Source organism: Crinia signifera, chromosome 5 (genome assembly GCF_055691185.1).
Source record: "Crinia signifera chromosome 5, ASM5569118v1, whole genome shotgun sequence".
Classification (NCBI taxonomy): domain Eukaryota; kingdom Metazoa; phylum Chordata; class Amphibia; order Anura; family Myobatrachidae; genus Crinia; species Crinia signifera.
This window is the reverse complement of record NC_139221.1, coordinates 239,260,850-239,280,113: the sequence shown is the minus strand read 5'-3', so window position 1 is coordinate 239,280,113 and position 19,264 is coordinate 239,260,850. Positions and strand designations below refer to the sequence as shown.

At 38.5% G+C, this 19,264-nt stretch overlaps 1 long non-coding RNA gene across 2 annotated transcripts in view; it reads right to left on the bottom strand.

The window, feature by feature from the left end:
* Positions 1-211: 211 nt before the first annotated feature.
* The window catches only part of LOC146080952 (uncharacterized), a 63,968-nt gene continuing 44,915 nt past the window's right edge, over positions 212-19,264 (bottom strand). For both annotated transcript variants that reach the window (XR_014475039.1, XR_014475038.1), the window contains one exon: positions 212-417. This is a non-coding gene — a long non-coding RNA (uncharacterized LOC146080952). The remainder of the gene's footprint in view (positions 418-19,264) is intronic.

The following is a 19,264-nucleotide window of genomic DNA, read 5'->3' as shown; positions in this document are numbered from 1 at the left end:
AAGACGATTCATCTTGAAAAGGATTGTGCATGATTATTGTGAACACATTCAACATTGAACACAAGAAAACGATCTTCAGAATGTATTTCTGATTTTATTTTACAAGCTGGGAGGTACACTGGAAGGATTAGGTTGCGCACTCCAATCGTTCTTCTTTTTTGTATATATATATCTATAGCAAACAAAACTTACAGCCTCGCCTCCAGTTTGGGGTCCGGTGACATCACACGTGTACGACTGCAGTGACTTTCAGGCACCTCCCTGGGGCGTGGCTTCACTGATGGTTCCGATCCCCATAGAAACCTGTGTGGTGTATAGAGACACAGTGCGTGCTGCTCATAGAGGGGGATTTTGTACCTGGCACTGGCCGGATGCCCTCTGGGAGCTATAATCCATGTGTATACTGATTGGAGCCCACTGTGAAATTACAAGTAAAATAAAAATAAGTAATATACGAGCAAGGGACAGACAAGGGGAACTCAAGCACTGGACATATATACATTCATCTAGCAGAGGAGAGAATCATAGAACAACAGCTTGTTGTGATATAATGCACCTGTACAGCATGAGCCTCAGGGGACAAATCTAAGATCAATAAACTACAGTTGAAAAAGGATACATATAGATCGGCCGATCCAATTGTATGATAATTGTGTGCATATTAGCACTAGCATCTGGTGAATTACCACCTATTGTCACACCGTAATGGGCGCACTGTGGTTTCTGTCTATTGGGAGTAGTATAAGAACACTGCATATGACAGCATTTCATTCAGTCCTTTAGAATCAATGTACTGTCTGAAGGGAGTAAATCCAAAAGGCTGTAATGGAGAAACCTTCACCTTATGTGGAACAAGCCACAGTGATAAGTACTAAAAATATTGTTAGTCTGAGTTCACCGTCCTGCCGAGTTTATCTCATGTTTTATAGCCTATTTAAATCAATGGTCACTGATGCTTTCTAAAAAGCAATTAACTGTATCACTGCCATAAACTTGCAGGCATTATCAGAAAATGTTTCAAGGATAAAAGCAATTCAAATAGATAAACTTTAATTTTGTTTTAGACTTTATACTTTAGGAATGTAGAAGTAATTCAAGTGCCTCAATAGTAAAAATAATAGCTTAAACAGATCTTAATCAGTTTTCTGTTTAACTTTTTTTGTTTCATACAGAAAAACTTTTGATCAATTTCTGTAAGAAATTAGAGAGATAAATAAAATGTGTAGTGATCAACTGATGAGATAAAAAAAGAAATTAACTTTAAAGCCTATTAGTTTTTCTGTGTGTTCTGGTAATATTCTTTTTAGTAAGTGGTTTGAGCATATTTTGTGTATAAGGGTGTATAAGAAAAATGATTTTGTAAAATAAGGGAATAAGATAATAAGGGGTCTAGGTACTAAGTTGTTGGAGAGAGATAAATCAAGTACACGCCAATCAGCTCCTAACTGTAATTTTTCTAACTCTATAACATGACAGTTGGAAGCTGATTGTCTGACACTCTATATCCATCCACTTTATCTCTTTCCAAGGCTTAAAGTGGCCATACACAGCAGTGTATGGCCAACCGATCTCCTGGAGTCACCAGGGACCATGCAGTCCTTCTGCATGTGATGTATCACATGCAACCCCATTCCCTGCCACCAGGAGGGGCTCTGAGTTGGAAATTGGATGTGCAGGCAAGTCCAACCTCCAACTCTGTGTCAATGCGCAATGGACCTCACAACAGATGCGATGTCAAACACATCCATTTGAGCCAATTTCACCCAATTTCTCGGCCTGATATATCGGAATTGAGAGAAATCAGTCCAAATTGCATAAGTGTAGGAGGCCTTAAGTTTCTAGACCTCTAAATTTATTGTGTCCCTTGCTAAATTCAACAGTTTGGACCTGATTCAGAGATGAACACAAGTAAAAATCAGAAGCAAGCAATGGATGTTTTACTTAGCATGTTCATCCGAGAGCATACTGAGCATTTATCCCATTGTTCATTGGTGGCTTAAGTTGTCCGGGGTGTGCTGGTGTCAGATACTGTGTTGAAAGATGAACTCAGTGGACAAAAACCTTTGAACATTCTGAGTAACCATAGAGTTGTTCAAAAGTTTGATGGTGCGGCCAATGGTCAATTAATGGTGCATCTTTTGACCACACCATGATAGATGACAGCTGCAGTCAGTGCGTTTCTCAATACTCAGCTCATTGGCTGCAGCATTACCAGAATGAAACAGTGTTGGCTGTGACAAAATTAGCTCCAACCTCTGAATCACTCCCTTTAAAGCTCCATAAGCATCCCATTACTGTTTTTGTACCTTGAATGTGTAATGTAAAATAATTGCAGCTAATTCAATATACTGTATTAACATACAAATTGTAACTTATTTAAAAATTCTGTATTCTTGCATTCATTTATATATTAAGGTCATTGTGCTTTTAAATTGAAATAAATATAGCCACCAAACATGACAAGTATTATAGTATGTAAAAGAAAAAAGAGCTCAGTGTATTTTTACTTTCAGGGGGTGATTCAGAGGTGGATGCATTTTTAGCTGCAGCTGCAAGAAAGTTGCAGCCTCAGTCTACTGCATCAGTTGAGAAGCACCGCAGCCAGAGTGAGTCCGCCGGTGTGGGCACAAAAGAGCCACCTTCAATTAGACATTGACTGCAACTTAATAGATTAAAGCAGCCCAATGTTTGCTCAGAATGTCCAGCAGAACATAGTCGCCAGTGTCAGTGGAACTGGTTTTCGATGCATTGCCAACCAGATTTTTAATTCACAAAAATATTTTCTTTCTTTAACAACAGGGCTCATTTATGCCTTAATAGTTATGCTGGTATGTAAATATTCTGATTGTCATCATTATTTAATTTCTAAATTGTAATGTTTATGATTTATTTTTATTATTAATTACAAGTTATTTATATAACACAAACACACACCCCTCTTCAATTTACATCAGTCCCTGCCGCAGCATACAAGCAATAGCCCTATCACATGTGCACTTTCAAACATTCACACTAGGGTTCATTTTGTTGGGAGCCATTTAACCTACCAGTATTTTTGGATAATAGCAGAGAAAATCCCCAGATATCTCTGTATATGGTACTACTATGGTATAATATAAGGAAACTGTAAATATACCTAGCTTTGTCTTGAGGTGCCCTCCAAGACATCACCGACAATGTGGATATGGAACCTGCCCAGACACGGGCATTAGCACTGCACCCAGAGCCGGTCCTAGCCTAAATGACGCCCTAGGCAAGATTTTGGCTGGTGCCCCTTAGCACCGCCACTAGTTCTGCCTCTGACCCTGCACCCCTTTCCAGCACCATCAACCCTCATCACAGCAGTTATCATTTTGGTGCTCCTACCCGCAATATTTTAAATAGAAACAGTGCACACATTCGGTGCGCAGCCCAAACAGGGGTGTGTTCTTGCTGGGAAGGGACATGGCCACACAATAGTACCCCCAATTTAAATTATGCCACACAGTATTGCAACTTTATTCACATTATATCATGCGATGGTGTCCATTATTCACGTTACATCACACAGTAGTACCACTTTACCTTATATACATTACTCCTCACATTATTCACATTATACCCTTAGAAAAAAATCCTGAGAAAATATTGTATTTTAAACATCTTCATGGCCACACTGCAACCCAGCACAAAGCAGTGTGTGTGCTGGGCAGAGGAGAAGAGCTGCAGCTGCTGCTGTCACTTAAGGGGAGAGGGCCCGGGGTCCCCACTGGGTTCTTCCATCAGCCTGGGTAGTTTGTACTCCCTACCCCTTTCTCTCTTTGCCCTTATACACATGACACACGCCCATTACACATATGTTGCACATTATTAATGCCCTTATACACATGACACCCATAAAGCCTGTAACACATATGTCGCACACTATTGCACAACCAACCCACCCGCAGACAGCACTCACACAGCCGTTAACACTGTGACCTCTGCCTCTGATACAGATGTTTCCTCATACATCTTGCCTTTATAGGCCATGCAGCTCCTGGCCAGTTCTGCTAACGTTGGGTGCCTTTTTTTGCTGAAAATTTGTCTTATTTGCATTGTTATATGACCAGGACACACAAGGAGCTTCCGATGATTAAAATGATATGTGGTATGCCTATATTATGTGTGTGGCTGTGGCTGTACCTGCATACGGAATGCTATGTTACAATGATTTCCATGAATACACTATTTCATATGCAGATACAGCCTCACTCACACACAGAATATAGACATGCTGCATATCATTTTAATCAGCAGAAGCTGCTGGTGCCCATAAGCATTCCAAATGCCCTAGGCAGTTGCCTAGTTTGCCTATGCCTAAGGCCGGCTCTGACTGCACCACAGTGCCTGTCCACAGCTGCATATAGCTCTGAGACCCTTGAAACTCATTTACATAATGACATCTTCACTCAACAATGCCACCTCTGGCAGATTCTGGAACTACCTGCTAAATATAAGTGAATGCCTGATAATAGAAGGGACCCTGTACCACCCTACTGCCCACTCAGGTGACTTGGACCACTACCAGTCTCCTATCACAGCATCAGATGTACAGTATTAAGCATAACAAAGTTATAAAGTGCATGATGATAATGCAGCCATTTTCAGTAAACTCATCACAACTTATTGAGACTACTCTTCCCATGTCTCAGTTACATTTCTATCCAATATGTTCTCAGCCTGTTTATAAGGAACATAGAATATGGGGTGGTTGGTTTGTCACACAAGAATAATAAATCTTTATGTTACAGTAGTAAATTTGTATAAGGAACATACTCTCATATACAGTATCTGCACCCCTAGCCTATAGGGCAACTTGCTAAAACAGTTGTAAAGACTTGTCCCAGTCTTTGTATGAAGGTTGCTTTCAATTTATTTGTGTTCATTTCACATAGACCTGTTTTCCATCTGATGTAAAAACTTATGTTGACCTTGAAGTGCCAACATCGCTGTGAAAGATGTTCAAAATATCCGCTAGAAATGCTCCCATCGCTCACACATTAGTTTTATAAATGCAAATAAAAATTTTTATGTAAAAAAAAAAAAAAGATTATATTTCCGATATAAGGTAAACATGATAAAAATGATTTCTTGCCAATTTTCACACCTATTTGACAAATTCACTTGGCATTCAAAGAGCAAGTTTTTTTCTTAGAAATAGGCACCTCTAGAACAAAAATGCCATACTTTACTTGTTTTGTCCTTCTACATTATATTCTTCCTAAAGGTCAGATGTACATTAATACTGTCATTTCTGACTACAGTACAGATGGAGCTGGCCTCTTCTTTGCTGGTGCTGCGCCAGCGCCAGAATCTGGCGAAGAGGCGCCCCATCTGACTGAGACGCTTCTCAGTTTCCCGTCGGCGGGGGGATGGGAACCCTGTCCGTCTCCGCTTCAGGTTATTCCACACACCTGCCACCCTTAGTTTTTCCACACATCTGCCCCCCCCCATAGTTATTCCACACACCTGCCCCCCCTTTAGTTATTCCACACACCTGCCCCCCTTAGTTTTTCCACACACGACACACCTGCCCCCCTTAGTTTTTCCACACACGACCCCCCCCTTAGTTATTCCACACACCTGCCCCCCCTTAGTTATTCCACACACCTGCCCCTCCTTTATTATTCCACAGCACCAGCACCCGTTAGAAATGCTACACACAAATGCCCCTACCTCCAGGACAGGTATTCAAAAGTCATACAGTGCGCACTTGACTTGATAAATGGCTCCGGTCTTGTGACTCCCGTGGCAGCCTTCTGCGCATGCGCTGGGACGCACCTGCAATGCATAGGTTGGATGACCTAATGCGCACAGGCACCTCCTGGCGTCAGCTTGAAAGGTCACACATACACAGCGCCGAGGACAGAGGATGATACGCCCGCCTCTCCCTTATCGTCCCTGGTGAGTCGCTGTGACACGGTGTCCCGCGGCACACCTGAGAGCTGGCCGCGGCACACTGATTGAAAAACGCTGTCCTAGAGGAATTAATTATGCACAAGAGACACCTCCTCTTTTATGATGTGATTAACCCCTCACTTACACTAAACATTGCCTTAAGGTCAAAGTGTTGTTACTTTTTGGATTTTAAGTAAAAGTTGAATGCCATTTTGAGATGCCCCAGTCATTATAAGGAATATTGAGTTCATGAATTAAAATTTTTGCAGGTATGCGAGTAACTGCATATTCTAGTAATGATTCTTCAAAGTATAGAACAAGAATTAGGAGTATGAGATTAAATGTGCAGAATAAATAACTTTACGCATATTATCCAGTAAGTAGCTGGTATACTATGATTATAAATTGAGAACAGGTAAGATCCATCAAGTAGAATTCATAAGTAATTGATCATTTATGCTTGAGAAGGCAGAAGGGTTTAAACAAACTCTTTTATATTTTTATGGTAGATAAAATGTATAAATCTAATTTTAAGGTGCCTATGATTTAAGAGTCATTTGAAAGTGTTCATGGAGCATTCAAAATTCAAGTACTTTTAAAAGAGGACATTCTGTTTAGTATATTCAGTAGCTTTTATGCAGTGAAAGAAAAAATGTAATGTTTTTGTGAAGATCTGTAGTTAATGAATTGTGTTTATATTGTCTATAGTGCGAGACAACTTATGCAGATGTCACTGTCAATTACACTTTTATTGCACGATGACAGAACACTGCGCGAGGAAAATGCTAAATTAGAAAAAATGTACATTGCATAATGATGCATTGCTAAATTTGCTGGTTGTTTTGGAAACATTTGAGGTGGAAAAAACTAAAGTGTAGTCACTGCATATATAATATTTTAATTTTTTATTTTAATTTGAGATTCAGGGAATGTGAACAGACAGATATCTTTGTGTTTGTTAATAATAGTTTTACATAAAAATTATATATTATTTATACTTAACCAGTGGTGACTGCAGCCCCTGAATTACAGAGCCAACCATGTGCTGCACGGGGATACTAAACACACTGCTAACTCTGCCCCCAGACTCTTATAAAACCAGCCAATGGGAGTCCAGGGGCAGGCTAATGAGGAGTGTGTGAAGCCTTTTGCTGATTCCCAGGTGCCACATGACTAGAGATACTGTACAATCAGCACATCCAATCTTCAGGGGAACCAGCCAGTAAATATATTCCATACATGATAACATGTACATTTATTTTTGCTAAGCCACCCCCTGCCATACATGGTTAAAGCTGTATATGACAGCCAGTGTTATGCTTACTTAAAACCTATGGCTACCATGGTAAACAACTGTAATTAGGATTACAGAAAAAGGACATGCACCAAAAAGATCATAATGGAGCCCATATACGGTCCGTTGTGTACGGCTCCGTTCTGTACTATGCGATGCGCGCTCCAGCGCATCACATAGTACGGTACAAAAAGTATGTGCTGCACATACTTTTTGTACTAGGTACACATCGGATCGGATAGCAGTGCATGCACACTGCATGCACTAGGGATGCGATCCGATCCGATGTGTACTATTTAAGTCCCAAACGGATCCGTTAAACGGACTGTGTATGGGCTGCTTAAGATAGCAGAAAAATCTGTTAGCGAAAAGAGGTGTCACATATTTAGTGGTAGAGTTGGACGTAGAAAGAAATGTTTAAAGGTAAGTAGGATAGGGGGCCCATACCTGGCTGAATATGTGGAATATATCATTGAAATAATAAGTAATAGTTACCACCATAGCTATATACCAAATTTGTGATTTCAGGTGGAAGGGGGTTCTTACAATTAGGAGCAATTTGATGGATGATGTACAAAGAGTAATTTAGGAAAAAAATTCACAGATCTTTCAGTATCGGAGTTCCAAGTATGGTTACAAAAGAGTGTATGAACAGAGGGCCAAGATTTAATTATGGGGCAGATCGACCAGACATGAGTTAAGCCCCTTTCACATTGCAGTTTTAACACAGCATATTGCAGATTTTTAACTGCTTTAAAACAGTACCAGCTGCAATATGAAAGCTCCACAATCAATTTACCGGTTACAAAATACCGGTATTTTGAAACGTGTTAAAAGCAGGATCCTACACATTTCTGAGCCGTTTTTCCTGCAGTCTAAACAGTTCAGAAACGGCTCAGAACAGCTCTGAACAGCTCAGAAAATCATTTGCTACAAATGATAACCCCACTTGATCCTCGCCCACAAGCAGGAAAAAAAACATTTAAAATTACATTGTATGGCCCACCCTCCAGCATAAAATCTGACCATCTCTCATTATAACCTACTGTTTATGCTCACTTCTTTCCCTCCTGTGTCACCCCTGTCTGTCTAACCCTCCCCTTTTAGAATGTAAGCTCTCACGAGCAGGGCCCTCTCTCCTCTTGTGCCTTTCTTAGAATATATAAAACTCTGCCACCCTGATGATTGCTTCAGTGTCCTGTCCCCTGATGCAACTATCCATATTTACCATGTACTTGTCCTAAACTGTCTTGTACTGTAATTTGATATGTGTTTTTGCTCCTAATTATGCTTTGTAAAGCGCTGCGGAATCTGTGTGCGCTATATAAGAAACTGTTAATAAATAATTAAATAAATAAATAAATGAATATGACTTTCTATGGGAGAAACGGGTTGAATCTGAAGGTACAAAGACAGTATTGAAACTGCAATATACCTTTACAACATGCAATATGAAAGGGGTTTAACTGGCTTTTGACCAGTTTTAAGACACGTTTGCAAAAACGGGTTGAAAGCAGGATTTTGCAATGTGAAACCAGCTTAAGAGTGCCTCAGATGCCACAGTTTCACCAGCAGAGGGATGCTGTAGAGGGAAACATTTGGGTCTAATATAACTTATTAGACATTTCCTTATGGTAAATACAAATGGAGGTTTTGGCAGTCATGTCGTCACAAGTCTCTTCATTAAGTAGGTAGCCGGGGTCCACTGCCCAGAAGTATTCATAAGGCTTGCAAGTTGCAATTAGGGAGAGCAATGAGGATGCCGTAAACTTTAGAAATCATGTCTTTGGACATGGGGCTGTATTTACAGAGGCACTCAAAAGGGATAACATCACAATGAAGTGGAGACTGTGGTAAGGAGATGAGAAAGGGCTGTGTTTGAAAATATTCATTTGTAAACCCAAAAGGGGAGCCTAAGCCCATGTGAATGAAAGTCAGCGTGAATTTAACAGATACTGTTGTCCATGGCTTCATGTGAGTAGTATTAAAGTCAGAGTTATTTCATATACTGTAGCAGTAAGATAGACAGAAAATGTAACTATAGAGTCCATGTATGCAGAAATAATTAGAGGTTTGTTGCTGTTGCTGTTTCTTTTGTACACACCATAAGGACAGGTCTTGGATACAGTTGGATTTAATATAGAGCCAGGTTGTCCTGGGGGAAGGGGGGGGGGGGATAGGAGGAAGCAACTTAGGAAAATGAAAAGCCAAGTCTTTGATAATAGGGAGTACCCTGCAACCTATGGGGGAAAAATGATATTATAGTAGAGGATAATTAGAGGGTTTATAATTCCACATAAACTGGTTGATCGATCTCTGAGGTTTAGAAAGAGGGATAATTAAACAATAAACTTCTATAAAATTCTATAAAATTCCATAATAGATACAGCATGCAGGCTGCACCTGAAGACTGCTTGTATTACCAGATGGAGGGAGATCGGTAGCAGCTGCTGTAGTTTAGATGTGCGCCTCTGATTTTATGGTATCGTTGGTATCCTTAGCGCACCGGGGATAGATGTCAAAGTATTTCGTCCCTTAAAACAGGGGACTTTTTCAAGCCAAGAGAGGAGATGCAGCTAACCACTTCAGTGGTGGGGCTGGGCTTGTTATGTCATTATGCCTGCTCTTTATGCAACCAAATGTCACAAATCCCAGGTCCGTGGGAAAGAAGCAATGGTAAAACAACATCATTGTAGCCCCATCCCTGCCTCACAGACTCTTATTTCCCAGTTTCCCATCCTGCCTGCTGCATTAATAAATGCGTGGAATGTGTGAGATCCACATACATTTCGGTAGTTTCAGGTATAAAGATCAAGCACCCCCTGCACCTTTCAAGAGAGATGATACTGAGAGTATGGTTGAATTCCTACAGTCTCTTTATTTCTCTTTTAATTATAATGTTTTGGTAGCTTTTGCCACCTCTGATCTTTGCATTTTGTAACCTTGTCCCCAGAGTGGGTTATTCTGTGCGTTCCTGTGATGACTGAATAACCTTATAACTATTATCTTGGCAGAACTAAAACATGTATTCTAGGACAGTTTTATTTATACACATTCCATTGAAATGAAACATCAGATTCAAACATGATATGACACAAGATCATTTTATGAATAAATAACTGCACTAGAAGGGGAACAAAAGGGAAGGGCAATACGTATGTACCTGTCACTGCTTTACTTACATCAACTCACAAGTTAATATAATAATTTGCTTAATGTTTGTTTACACTATTGACTGAAAAGAAGGTTAAACTTTAAACATGGACTTATCTTACTAATTCTAAGACACCATGTCTTGACCCAACTTCTCTCTATAATTTTTATCCAATTGATTTCCTCCATTGTGCCTCCAACTACTTAGGATATGTGTACACCTACTTTGTAACCTTCTCTCCTTTTATTTCACTCTTCTGTGCCATCACCCATACATGCAAACATTCCGCTGGGAATGCCCTCACCTCTCAGTTACCACTTAACTTCAGATCTCCTCACCATAACTGATACCACAAAATCCTCAGACACACAAATACATTTCCACGTTGTCGCCCTTCACACCAACCCTTGCTTTACTCCTCAGATCCAATCTATTTCAATTTACTGTCACCTGTACCTTAAAAATAATCATGATTCTCCTATTACCTTAGAATCAGATGTATGGATTGTATAATTAAATCAAACTATGACCTACTGAACTGAAACCACCTCATATCTAGCATTCTTCTCACCCATCTGTCCTTGCTTCATTTCATATTAAATACTGTGGCAAAATTCCACCCAGTGCTTAATCATATACCAGCTTCTTATAGTCTTTATAATCTAATTACAATTATTCACCTCACCTACAAAACCCTCAACCACACCGTACCTTCATACAGTTCAACCCTCGTCTCATAATACACCTCTTCATGCACTCTTACACTAGCTTCTGCCTTGCATACAATCTGATAACAAATTTTTATTGCCAACTAGAAGGCTGCTGTCTGCACATCTGATTAGTCTCCCGTTCCTTGTACTGTAACTTAAATATTAATTGAAATACCACTTTTTTTACTACAGCCGGCTGTTTTTACTGTAGCCTGTTCTACTCCCACTTTGAATCAGCTCTATTCTTTACCCACTCAATCGCAATATCTCAATAGCAGGGTCCTTATTTTACATAGTAAACAGTACATAAATAGTAAGTAAGGTTGATTAAAAAGTTCATCCATCAAGTTTAACCTGTTCTAACAAGATTCATTAAGGAGTACATTCTAGGTGCGATAACCTAGAATGTACTCAATTAATGATACACTAGGAATCAATATTTGGTTTACCTAATTAGTTATGTTTGTCTTATTTTGCCTGCTGTTCTCTTCCCTAGACCATATTGTGTTGGTTATTTTGTCTACTTTTGTATGTACTGTACCTCTTATAGGTACAGTATGGTCACTTTTCACCACTATCTAGTGTTACATACCATTATGAAGTCTTACAATCCAGTGTGGTGTAAACTGTTAATAGTTTAAAAGTAGTTTACAAATGTATTGAAACTAATATAACTTGAATTAAAAAATGTGGGTTTCTTTGTAAAAGTAAGGTCATACATGATAATAGAATTTCAAACAAGAAATGCACAAAAACCTAATTTATTAATATACACTGGCGCGCTGTACATAAAAGCTTGAATTAAAAAGATTGAGATCTTACTTTCCTTGCAGTAAATTGAGATTCTATTTTCATTTACATCAATCGCAGTCACTGAAAAAGCTTTTCTCTTTGATTTTTTTGTCCTTACATAAGATAACAGATCATTTGGAAATTTCCTAAACCTTGGATAGATATTAATCGTCCAAATAATGTGGCATGCACAAATGAAATGAACATTATATATTCTATTCTTATCGTTATCACTTTTGGCCTTTCTTTTTGTATGCACATTTCAGTGAACTTACTTTCTATGTTTTTATAGTTGATGCACAAAATGAACCCATTTAATAACAAATAATTATAGTATGAGTCAGATCCCAAGCTGAGCACAGTAATATACCATGCATCGAGCAAAACATGTCAAGCTGAGATAATGTAACTGTAATGTTCTATGGTAAAATGCATACTTCAACGTCAATAAAAAATATGAATGAGAAACTAGAGAAATACTGTGTAAGGTTATAGCAATAATTACTGTACTTAAAATGAATGAATGGTAACAAAGAAAAAGTGTAACAACTGTTATGGTTCTTTGCCATGATGCTATGCTAGGGGGAATTTGTTATAAAATCAAATGTTATCAGATTTATAATAGACAAATAGGGGGGGGAAATACTTAAGATTAATACATTTTACGTATATTAGGTTAGATAGCTTTTTAATTACTATACTAAGCCATTTGGAACATTGAAAATAAAAGATTTAGTAGAAAGATCATTCACTATAGATAGATCGGCTCACTGGCTCTACACCATGATGATTTACTGGGAGCAGATAAGGGGGTAGATGTAAATAGGGATATTACAGGGGAGATGCAATGTAAGCGCCGTTATGTGCATTGTGCTTCTCCCCCATGTATGACTGCAGTAATTACTGGAAAATAAAAAGGGTGTTATGCAGACCTGTCACTGTCAGCGCTGCTATCTTTAAGATGCATTAACTACATGAGCAGTCGACAAAAATGTAGACTAAAACTATAACTGAACGAAGGTTTCTTCTGTAACTAAAATGTAAGATAACGGAATTTCTTAATAATGAAAATGATGAATAGATATTAGTCCATGTCGTCATGACGAAAACTGACTAGACGAAAATGCTGTAGCTAGGGTTAATTTTGTTAGGAGCCAAATAACCTATCAGTATAGTTTTGGAATGTGGGATGAAACCGGAATACCCGGAGGAAACCCACGCAAGTATGGGGAGAATATACAAACTCCGCACGGTTAGAGCCATGGTGGGAATCGAACCCATGACCTCAGCGCTGTAATGCAGTAATGCTAACCATTACACCATCCATACTATAAATAATATTGTATTTTATACAGTTTTACTTACTTTAACTCTTTGTCATGAGAATCACTCAGTCAGTTTATGTAGCTAGCCATTTAGTTAACTTTAGATAAATAGCTATATATTATAATAGAAAGAAGGTAGGCGGCGCTAAAGGACACTGAGAACACACAATTTTGTGTAAAAGTACAAATTTAATTAACAATAATCATAATAAACATTTATAAAACTGAATGCACCGGCCGGTGACTTGAAAGGTTAAGAAAACCTATTGGTGCATAAGCAACTATCTTATAATATCTCCAGGTGTAATAGATGCAATTTGCATAGCCCGGCAGAGATTATATTCGTATCTTCATATAAAGCACATATATTATTGTAAAGCTTTATCAACAGTTGAAGCACATATATTATTGTTGCAAGGCTTTATCAACAGTTGAAGCAGGCATAGGGTTAGTAATTGGCAGTCTTTTGTGCAAAGTGATGTTAGTCTGATAACAGAGGCTTAAATAGCATTTTAAGCAGACATACTTCTGTTAGGCACAATCAGGGGTTAATTTCCGGCCAGATATTATAACTCAGTCATTAGAGCCACATGCAAAGCTTGAAGGTGTTAGAAAGCTTGTAAATGAATAGATGCAAAAATAAGTATACTTATGCTCCGTTTTGTAATCCACTGTTAGGGGAGTTTATTCAGTCGCCCACGCCTGGAGAGGGTTCACGGCTGCTTGCGTTGTCAGCCTTGTCTCCGAACACGCTGCTCCGGCTTCCGGGTCTCCCAGCAGGGTACTTTCAGAGTGTCAAATGACAAGCTAGGGTTTTCCTGTGACGCGTTTCCCCGCCTCTTGGAGTATCAGCGGCTTCCTCAGATGGCTTGTATGTGCCCCCTTGCTCGTATTTATCGGGGCAGGCGCCGCCCACATGGGCGTTTTTAATTATTATTTTCCAGCATCAATCTGTTTGGCACATGCGCCGTTGTATTGAGGTCCAAGCCTCGACTTCATATACGGTTGTACTTCCTTATACACTTTGCATATATGTGTAGCTATGCCTCGTTTCTAAAACCTGCTGTTACATCTGCACCTTGTGGTTTTCAACATAATAGGAAAATATATACATCTTAAAACATCGTTTTTGAACAGGTTTTATTAGAAGCTAGTAATTATTCAATATGTCGCCATTATACTTTAGTAATAAATATAAAGAATGATAATAAAAAATCAAAAAATAAATAAAAATAAATAAAAAATAAATAAAAAATCAAAAAATAATACTAAAAACAATATATATAACGTATCTAATCTGGCACCATGCCTGCAGATATTAAAAAATATATATATATATATACCAGGGGGACACATATATATAGAAAAATAGAGATCATACCCTCACAGACGGGATAAATTCCGTAGGTCTATGCATCTGCATATTTAGTGGGTAGGACATATATACATATATTCATAAATGGGTGTATGTCTAATCCTATAATAGATCTAATTTCACATATAGACACGTAATGTGCCTTTAGGGAAAACATTCACCCATTAGTGGAGGTTCATAAAACATATTTTCATATCACATCTAATCAAATTATATTGTATAATCAAAAATCGAGGAATGGGTAATCGAAAGAATAAGGACATATAGATATCAATACTGACATATACAATTTACATTGTTCATTCTCTACTCCATTTTTATAAAAAAACTTGGACCTTAGTATATCTTTGTTTATTTTTACTTGTTGGTAATTCGATTTATTCCAAAGGTTTATATTGGTGCATAGTACATTGGACCATATCCTTTATTATCCAGATAAACCAGATAGTTGGAATGAAGGGGGAACGGGAAAAAAAGGGGGGGGAGGGGGGGGGGAGGGGGGGAAAAGAAACAGGGGGAAGGGAGAAGAAGTGGGGGACGGGACCAAAGAAGAGAGAGACTGAACATATAATAAAACCAATGGGGGGTATGTTGAATATAATGATGCCACTCTGTATAGTCAAAAACAGGGGATGGTACTCCATGAGGGGGAACTCGATGAAGGGAAAAGGGGTACATTTGGTAAATTAACACTACTATTTAATAACAAGAAAGAATATTTATAACGGAATATTATTATTCTATGAAGGGTGGTGCTTGGCTTGAGGATGTTTTTAGCCATAGAGATATTTTTAGCCATAGAGGTATTTTCAGGGGGACACCCAAACAGACAGAGCTCTGTGGTATTGGGGATCTTTTATGCAAATGATGGTTCTATTGGCCTTTCTATATTGAAAGAGCTTTAGATATTATTTAGTTCAATGGAGTCATTTAGGCCATTGGGGACCATTGTCCCTAACTGGAATATCCAGTATGCTTCCCTTCTGCATAGACGCCCAAAGCGATCCCCCCCTCTTTCTGTAGGTTTAATATGCTCTATTGCTCTAATCCGTACATCTTTGATAGATTGCTGCTGGCAATACGATACATGTTTTGATAGGGGATGGGTTCTGATCCCTGCTATAATATTCCGCCTATGTTCCATGTATCGAATATGCAGACTCCTCGTAGTACGCCCCACATATTGGAGGCCGCACCCGCAATCTATCAAATATACAACGTATGTAGTTTTGCAACTCATAAAATCTTTTATTTTGTACGTAGTTTGATTAGAGAAGGACGTAAATTCTATACTTTTTTGGTTACCATACAGGCATGTTTGACATTTGCTGTTCCCGCATTTATGAAACCCTACGGGGAGATTTGATAACCAGTTTTTGTTTTCCGTTTCACTTGTCTGTGAATTTTTATTTTTATTCTTATTTCCCTTTTTATTGTCAAAATGGCTTTTTACTAACTTTGATTTCAAGTTTTCCCCTTTTCTGAAAATAACTTTGTTTTTTGTCCCCAGCGCATCTTTTAGCAATTCGTCTTGTTTCAAAATAAACATGTTGTTATTAATTATTTTTTGAATTTTATGAGCACAGTTATTATACTGCGTTATGAATGCTATATTTCTATCCTCTGTACCTATTGTTTTTTGTTTCTTCTTAGGGGTCGTAATTTTGAGGAGATTTGTTCTTTCTATCTTTATAACTTCTTTTTGGGCTTGAGTGACTAAACTTTGTGGATAGCCTTGGTCTATGAAGGACTGCATTATGTTTTCTGACTGTTTTTGAAAGGATGCTTCTAATGAACAATTTCTTTTTATTCTGACCAGCTGGCTTTTTGGGATATTTGACTTCCAGCTTTTTGCATGGGCACTATCAAATTTAAGGTACCGATTTTGATCGACTGCTTTTATGTATGTTTCTGTTTCTATCCTGTTATTCCGGATGGAGAGCGCAATATCCAAAAAGTTTATAGTAGACGTGCTGTGAGTGGATGTGAAGTGGAGGCCAAAGTTATTTTTATCCAAATTATTAGTGAACTGATTAAGTGATTCTATGTCCCCATCCCAAATAATAAACAAATCGTCAATATACCTGCCATAGAGGACCAGGTTCCCCCCGAGCTCGTTCCCCCACACATGCTCCTCCTCGAAGGCACCCATGTATAGGTTCGCGAAGCTCGGAGCGAACCTAGTCCCCATGGCAGTCCCCCGTGTTTGTAAATAATAATGTGAGTCAAACAGAAAATAATTGTGCTCTAAAATGAAGGAAATGGCTTGTGTGATAAGGTCACGTAGGGGGTCCGAGATCTCCACATCTGTTTCCAAAAGTTGTTTAATCACCTCCACCCCTTGTTTCTGGGGGATGTTTGAATAGAGGGCCTCGACATCGCATGTGAGTAGATGGTAACTCTCTTTCCATTCGATATCTTTTATTTTGTTAAGAAAATGTTTAGTATCTCTGATGTAAGATCTCAGGCCCTCTACGTGACCCTGTAGGTAGTGATCAACAAATTGTGACAAATTATTCGTGAGGGACCCTACACCGGAGATTATTGGACGACCAGGAGGTGAAATAAGTGATTTGTGAATTTTTGGTAAATAATAAAATGTTGGAGTGATGGGATGGGTGTGAAAAAGAAAATTAAAAACTTCCTTGGATATTGCGCCCCCCACCAGGGCCAGGTCAAGCATGTCTCTCATTTCTTTCTGATAACCCACCGTGGGGTTGCCTTCTAGGCGTTTGTAGAATCTCAGATCTTGTAATTGTCTATAGCATTCTTTGACGTAGTCGTCAGTATTAAGTACAACCACGCCTCCGCCCTTATCGGCCATTTTTATTGTAATTTGGTGATCGGTATACAGTAATTTGAGTGCCCTGCGTTCTTTAGGTTTTAAATTGTCCTGAATTCTTTTTGTTTCTGATTTTTTGCACATAGTGTTGAACTGTTCAAGTGTGGTTTTGTGGAAACTTTCTATGTAAGGCCCTTTATATTGAAGTGGGTAGAAATCAGATTTCTTCCTGAATTTAGACATCCTTTCGTAGTCATAGACTTTTACTGATAGAAGAGAAGAGTCTTCCGGGTTTTGTTCCCGGCTAGATTCTCTTTCTAATGATTCCAGCATCTCAAGAGCATTTCTGTCCTCACTATCCAAAAGTATTGGGGTGGTATCTTGATCTTTATTTTTTAATGCCTTAATTGCAAAATACCGTTTCCTGCTTAGCGTACGAGTGAAACGGTTGAGATCCACAAATAATTTAAACATATTAGGCCCTGAAACAGGCGCAAAGTTTAGTCCTTTTTCTAAAATAGATTTTTCTTCATCTGTCAATTCTTTTCTTGACAGATTGAAGACTCCTTTGTTATTGGATGTTACCTGATGCACTGGTTTTTTTGTTGTCTGTTTTCGTTTTCCTCCCCTTGTTCCCCGTCGTCTTTTGATCTTATTCTTTTTACAGGTAATATTTTTGGTCTTACGTCTTTGTGGCGCTGCTCTAAAAAATGATGATGGGGGTTTGGTTGGGGTGATTGATCCCAATCGTCCTCAGTTTCCGTTTGTACACTATCTATTCTTTTTTGTCTCCCCATCAGTCTTTGACTTGGGGACTGGTAATTTTGCAGCACTTCATAGCGGTTTGTACCTCTAAAATCATACCTTTCTGGATTATTATATGCTTGATGGGTATTTTTATTTTTATTTGGGTATGTCTGATAATCATTTCTATTTTGGTAGTTATAATTACCCCTTTCTCTTTTGTAGCTGTTGTATCTATTATTGCGTCTATTATTTGGAATATATCTCCCATAAGTCTGGTCACCCCTATTATTTTCAAGATCTCTGCCTCTATTTTGTTTCTGGGGTCTTTCATTTCTGGATCTATCTCTCTGTGTTGAATAATCTCTTTTATTTTGGTTTCTATTAAAATTATGGATCTCACCTTTTTCGTAGTCATTTAAATCTCTGTCCATCTTTGATTCTTTTCTATATATCAAGTCCTCCTCAAATTTCTTGATATTTTGATTTACTCTATTGTCTCTTTCTCTATAGTCCTGAGTTTTTTCAAAATTTTTTAGTTGTTCATAAACCTTTTCTATTTCACCCTGCATCTCCAAGACTCGTTTTTCCCTTTGGCTAATTAATAGCCTCATCAGGTTTTTTGAGCAGGTGTCGAGATTTTCATTCCATTTATTTGTGAACTCCTGATCATCCTGGAATGTGGATGATTTTAAGATTCTCAAGCCTCTTGGAATCAGATCACCGTCCAGATACTTCTGGAGGGTGATCTGGTCCCACCAATGACGAGTCTCGGACATGCACAAGTTTTCTAGTTTATTGAACAATTTATGCATATCTGGGCATTCTTTTATGGGAGCAGCTGCTCCCTTATTGGGGTTTCCCTTTAGATAAGTATCTCTTCTAAGCATACGTTCCGACATACATAACAATGGCGACATATTGAAAAAATTAAAAAATCTATATAATATAGAACAATTATATAAATGTGTGTCTTTCCTGCAGCTCTGCTAATGAGTATTTTCCCCTAAAAAGGGGGAGTTTACAAAGCAGAAAGAAGAAATGGATAGCAGAGCGCTGGAAAATTAGTGTGTCCTTGCTGCCGTCTAGGGGGGATACTCAACCCTCCTTAAAAAGATTGCTAATAGAAAGAAGGTAGGCGGCGCTAAAGGACACTGAGAACACACAAT